Source organism: Sinocyclocheilus rhinocerous, unplaced genomic scaffold (genome assembly GCF_001515625.1).
Source record: "Sinocyclocheilus rhinocerous isolate Xijiao unplaced genomic scaffold, SAMN03320098_v1.1 scaffold19, whole genome shotgun sequence".
NCBI classification, from domain to species: Eukaryota; Metazoa; Chordata; class Actinopteri; order Cypriniformes; family Cyprinidae; genus Sinocyclocheilus; species Sinocyclocheilus rhinocerous.
Window position 1 is genome coordinate 1,033,635 of NW_015638975.1, and position 6,343 is coordinate 1,039,977.

Here is a 6,343-nt window from a genome sequence, read left to right on the forward strand (position 1 = left end):
TCTCCTAGGAAACAGTAACGGTTCGGTCTACCCCACAACTGAACAAATGAGAAATTAGAGCCCCGAGTCATGTGCACAATGCGCTTTCACTCGGTGGACCATACCAACTTCATCTACCATTTTAGGTTTTCTACCTAAAGGTAAACCGCTGGTCTTACTCAACATTTTTCTTATGCTTTTATTACTTGAATATTATATTTTATCATGGTGAGTCGTCTGTCACAGCTGTGTGCACCTAAATTCATAAATATAATGCGGTTTCGAAATGACTCTACTGCAGTAGGGAGTACGGTGTAATTTCACATAAATCTCTGAAACATTTTGTTTCTTTGGAAGACATACAAATGCACAGCTAGATAGATGACTTATGATGGTCCATCAAATGTGGTTTGGTGTATGAAACATTGATAGACTGAGAGACCAAATGCATTCAGCAGAAAGAGCAGATAACCAAAATAGTCTAGACATGCAATTTAAGCACTCTTTTGGGGTACCGGAGATACTAAAGAGAAAGAAAGTGTCTCTCTCGAGATATTTCTGGTACCCCTAATGGACTGGCTAACGATGCTGAACCCAAATCCTCCTTTTCTTATTCTTTTATTCCTCTCTCTCTTGCATATACACACCGAGTCACATGTGTTTGACTCAGCAAGCCGTCATATCCTCCTCTTCAAATTCAAATGAAATCCAAACGTCCAAGAGTCACCAAACTGTTAATGCTTCTAGGAATCGAGCCAGTTCAGAGTGTTGCTGCTGGGCAGTTCTGCCCTTCAGTGCATGGCGTGAACAGTCTGATGAGTTGTGGCAAGGGAGAGGGATATCTTGTGTAAATTAAGAACTGACATTAGTCAGAGTGACCAGCAGTCCATATAAATAAATAAACGGTGCCTCCAACCAGCTTACAGGACCAGCCACAATATGGCTTACCACAAGTCTTACAGGAATCATTCAGAAAAGTACTATTTGCATAAAAGTACTATTATTTCTGTGAAAAAAAAAAAAGTTTGGACAAATATAGTTGAAATAGTTTATATTTTTAGTCAATATCTTTTTCTGTATTTCACTGAAAAAAAAAGAAAATCTTAAAGCCTGTTTCTGCCAATAAAAAATATAATTGTAATCTTTATATCTCAGAAAAAAGTCAGAAATGCAAGATGTCTGCAAAAACATGGTATATAAAATTGATATAAAAATTTTGACTTTTTATATCAGAATTCTGACTTTGTGTTTGCAATTGCAAGTTCATATCTTACAATTCTGAGTATTTATCTTAGAATTGCGGGTTGTGAGAAAAGTTGCAACTAACTTTTTGTTTTTATCCTATCGCAGAAACAAGCTTCAATAGGTTTGGAACAACATTAGGGTGACATTAGGGTCAGTAAATAATGACAGAATTTAAATTTTTGGATGAACTGTCCCTTTAAATGTTTACATTAGAATGTAATGGATATATCAGGAATGGGCATGTGACTTGTATGCAATGAGTAGTAAATATTTTTATACTTATGTCAATAAATTGAGAAAGGACGTAGAATATACTAACAGTTTTCATAGCAGTTTGGTCTTAAGCAAAGTTTTTATCAAAATGAAACTTGACAGTAATGTCCTTAATTGAGTCTATGTGGGTCAGTTGCATTCTTGAAACAATAAAACAAGGAAAACAGACTAACAGATGATGACCTGACCGTTCTTAGGCAGCCAACTCTCAGAAATAATGAGCTGTCATAACACAGTTGTGTTAGTTTGTGACCTGTACACAACAAATAAATTGGTATCAGAGTAACAACAATGCTGTAATGTCATCATTACTAGGAATACAACTCTAAATCCAAGTATCTGCACTGTAAAAAAAAAACCTGTATTTTCTGTTAAGAGGATACTTTTTGGGTCGTTCAGGCTTATTTGCAAGACATATTTGAATGAGAATTGAATGAGAATGGACAGTGCTCTAGGGACTGTTACCTCATCTCTCAGAGCAACAAAACAGGAATCAAGTGAGTGAAACTGTGAAAGAAAAAGGGAAAGGGGGTGGGAGACTGTGAGGAGAAGAGAACGACAAAAACTAAGAGCAGGATGTTTAAAGTCAATGCCCTGACCTTTCTTTAGCGGCTCAACAAACTTGATTCCAATTTCTCTGTCAGTAACAGGTTAGTTTTAAACAAGTCTAAACTGTATAACTGCACATCTCGACAGAATAAAAAAAATCTCTCCGGATGTCCGAAATGAAAGTAGCACTGACCCTAATAAAAGACCAGTCAGGACATGAAGTGCCGTTTTAGACCTCACTTCTCATCATTAGTTCCACTCAGTATGCCCAGGCCTGATACTAATGATGGTCTTGTCCTAAAACACTAGGCCAACTCTGCATGATGGGAACTGGGCTAATACAGACCTGTCAACCTAGCACTGAATGCCACTCCATTCACTTTGTCCGCAGGAGGTGGAGTGTCGCCGAATGTGGGAGAGTACATGTACTCCATGTGTTGTGTGTGTGTGCATGTTCTTTTTATGATTCACTCAGCACTGAATTGCAGCCAGAATCTCTCAAGCTAATCTCTCCCACTGGATCTATACACACCCCGCTGTGGGTGTGGATACACACCCATAGAAGGAGAAAGGCTTCTTTCACACATTCAGATGTCAAGAGCTGAAATAATGTTCTGGCTTATTGCACAGTAACCACCTGTTGATGTATGTATGTGTTACATCATTCCTACATCATTGTGCATCCCTGCAATCAGGAGACATTTTGAATCATGACGATTACAACTTCCAGGTGCATCCCGATGGGATGGGAACACTTCAAGCCTAATAAAATTTACACAGGGTCAAGCACACACACAAACACTCAGTCTTCAAGCTTGGAGATCCTACTGGTCACAGATGTTGAGGGGACATGATGCAATGCAAAGAAACAGATCTCCATCTCAGTTCAGATCAGCACTAACCCTGAGCAATAGCATAATGGGAAACCAGCAGGCAGAAAAAAACCCATGTCAATTAAACACATTATACTCTATTAATTTTTGAACAAATTATAATATGAAATGTTACAAAACACTATACAAATAATCTTGTATTGAATATAAATATTTGATATAAAAATGCATGCTTGATTGTTTTACACTATACAAAACGTTTACAGAAAAAAATCTTGTAGATAAGCTAAATGTTTGATATACAGATGAGAAACCTTTAACTCAGTTAAACCTTTTGTATGACCTTTTCCACAAGCACATGATCCACAATCATTAATGCACTTTTTATTCTTCCACTAAACCCATACTTTGTACTGTTTTACTGTCACACCTAAATCCCTGTCGAAGCATGTAATTTGGCCAATAATGGCCAACTTTGGAACCCTGTATTACAGCACTTTACACTTGCTACAATGATTCAGCATTTTTCACATGGGGCCTTTACCACCACCGGTGAATATGGGAATAATTAGGAGGTCATGACTGATAAAGGACAATATGCAAATTGACCAGGATGCCATGTCAGGGTTACACAATAGGACCCCCACATGCCAATCACCCTTCTTTTAGCAACAATAACTGTATTCTCCAGGAGGTCTCCCATCCAGATAATGATCATCAGGCTCAACCCTGCTTAGCTTCAGTGGAAAAACATGGGAGAGCTGCAGAGTGATAGCTTTTTAAATTTACATTTAATAAACCATAGTAATTTAGCGTAAAACACTCAGATTTTGTCATTGACTGACCTCAAGAAGTGATTCACTATACAGTAGATAATGACAGAGCGACCTCTTCTGTTAGTGCAAGAAACTACCTAGCTTATGCTAGAGATGCGTAAATAAGGCTAGTGAAACAATAGCGTCCTCTAACGTCCGTTATTTGAACAAGTCCTCTAATTTTTATAAATTACCCAAAACAAAAGTGCACGTTGAACACAGGCACAGAATAAACATACCGCTTTAACTTTAATGTTTATAAATTTTGTGCTTTGAAAGGCATATCACTTCATTAGATCATATTCCTCACATTCTGTCGATTTTCTTCAATAAATATAATTATCCGCGTTGCCAATATTTGCAATCAAACGAGGGTTCAGGCAGATATTTTGTGGCCAGGAGATCCATCATTTACTTGTGACAGCGAGGAGGAGCCCAGGCTGTTTATTCGTTCACGTCACTCTTTCTCTCATTCCCTTCTTCCTTCCTTCCTGCCGAACACAGAGAACCAGACCAGCAACAATTCAAACTAGAAAGCGACATTCAAATCTTCCAAAGTGTTTTCTACGTATACATCCGATTTTTGGAGCGTGGTAAGTTAGACAACGGTCCGTTCATTATTGCCATAGAAACAGAAAACGAAACTCATCGTATAGCCCCCGAAAAAAACCCCGGCTGTCCCACTGTCTATCCCAGCGAAACTCACCGATTTGTGTCTAACTGGCCTCAAAAATAATGTGCACTCTGAACTGGATGCTGATATTTACATTTCCGCTTTTCATCTGACATCTACATTACGATTTGCGCTCGTATTTCCGAGAGAACGATTCAGTATGTGGGTCATTTTACAGAGCCAACATGTCGCCTTTTCTTTTTACTTCCACATTCTCTCATGGCACAAACAGATGGCGTCGGGAGGGGAATGGAGGGAGTGAAAAAGAGCCGCATAAACGAATAGAGCAGGCCACACTCGCCGTCAGTTAGCCTAGCTCACTGTATGACCGGAGCGAAACTTAAGACAGGCCCATATCCTCATGCAGTCTGGATTCAAGTTTCCCTCTCTTAAGTTTCTTTTTTCAACTCTTTACATTTCGATGGAATGTAGCTGTTGATGCTGAAGAATGTTGGCTAAGTTTTAAGTTGTAGCTAGCTGGCTAGTGAATTGGGATTTGTTGTAGTGTAGGGTACTCGTTGCTATATTTAAGATGAAAGATTGAGAGTGAGAGGTTATGGTTTTCTTTATGATCACTGTGAATGTTTGTCGACATCTCGGACCGCAGGTCAAGTGCATCATTGTCACACATTATCTTCAGACCCGCTGATGCGCGCTGAAAGAGTGTCAGCATCACAGTTTGAACTTTTACCATCTGGGTGACAGTTTAGGCATCAAGTGTTCACACTCACCTTGCATGAAGCATGATGGTTAAATCTGACTTTTGAAGACGACGTTGTCCAAACATTTGTTGGTTTATTATATGAATACGAAGTGAATAGTTTTGTTTAGTGATGGACCGATATGGTGGTTTTAAAATGATCGGCAAAGGCCAATAACTACACCTAGGCTCACTCATACAAAGAATTGTAACTATAAAGAGATAACAATATATTACCGCACGCAGCATAACGTTGTAATTTAAAAGATAACTATATTAATGTCCACACCAACGGCCGATAACGTTCTGTTCAGTTACATCGCCTGCCGCTTTAAACTGTCAAGAGAATTCTGATTGGCTGTCAATGTTTTTTTTTTTTTCATCAAATGGAAAAATCGTTCTGAAAGTGATTCCAACTTTGCCGTTTGTCCGTGACCTTAATGGGCTGTTGTTCGCAGTGTACGCTAATTGTATCTATAACAGTTAAGATGATAACGCAGGAATTATATTTTTGGGATCACTTTAGAACGATGTTTACACGATAAAAAACATTGACAGCCAGTCTGAATCCATAGACCAGAGCATTAAGCATGCATGCTTGGCAGAATGTTATTGTCCACTGGATAATTACCGTAAGTTACCTTTTGTCGTTATAGTTAGTACGGTTTCAAAGTCTGTCAAACAGCTTTGTATATTGATGATAATACACATTTGTATGTTTTAATGAAATTTGAGTAAATATTGTGAATATATGGTGATTTTATTTATGCTATTTGGTGTACTCTCATTTGTCACAATTTAAATGTTTAATGTAAATAGTAATAATTATGTATCGGCCACTGGCTGCTCTGCTATCTAGTCATTGAAAAACCCACCACTAGTTGTGTTTTTCACATGTATGTAGTAATGAACAAGGCTGCGTTTCCCAAAAGCATCGTAAGCCTATCTCCATTGGTTTCAATGGGCCTACGATGTACTTAAGCTTACGATGCTTTTGGGAAGAGCAGCCCAGGGGCCTGTACCATGATGGTTGCTGAACAAACTCGGGGTTACAGGATCAGTTTTGAGTTGACAAAACCAAACCAGTTCAATCCGGCTTTGTTGGTACCATGAAGCTGATCATCAGCTTTCTCTGTCAATTCAGGCTTGATCCTGAGTTAATGGAGCACGTGCACATGAAAGAGTGACATCAGTAATGAACAGCCAATCACATGCCTTGAAACTGTGATTCACTTCTCATGAGAGAGTCAGTGCGATTCACTACCAAAGATTAAAA

At 38.6% G+C, this 6,343-nt stretch overlaps 1 protein-coding gene across 1 annotated transcript in view; it reads left to right on the forward strand.

Moving 5' to 3' along the window:
* Window positions 1–4,133: 4,133 nt before the first annotated feature.
* Window positions 4,134–6,343, forward strand: part of LOC107750504 (zinc finger protein 710-like) — a 12,700-nt gene continuing 10,490 nt past the window's right edge. The window contains exon 1 of the mRNA XM_016565912.1: window positions 4,134–4,287. The gene's annotated coding sequence lies outside the window, so the exon portion shown is untranslated. The remainder of the gene's footprint in view (window positions 4,288–6,343) is intronic.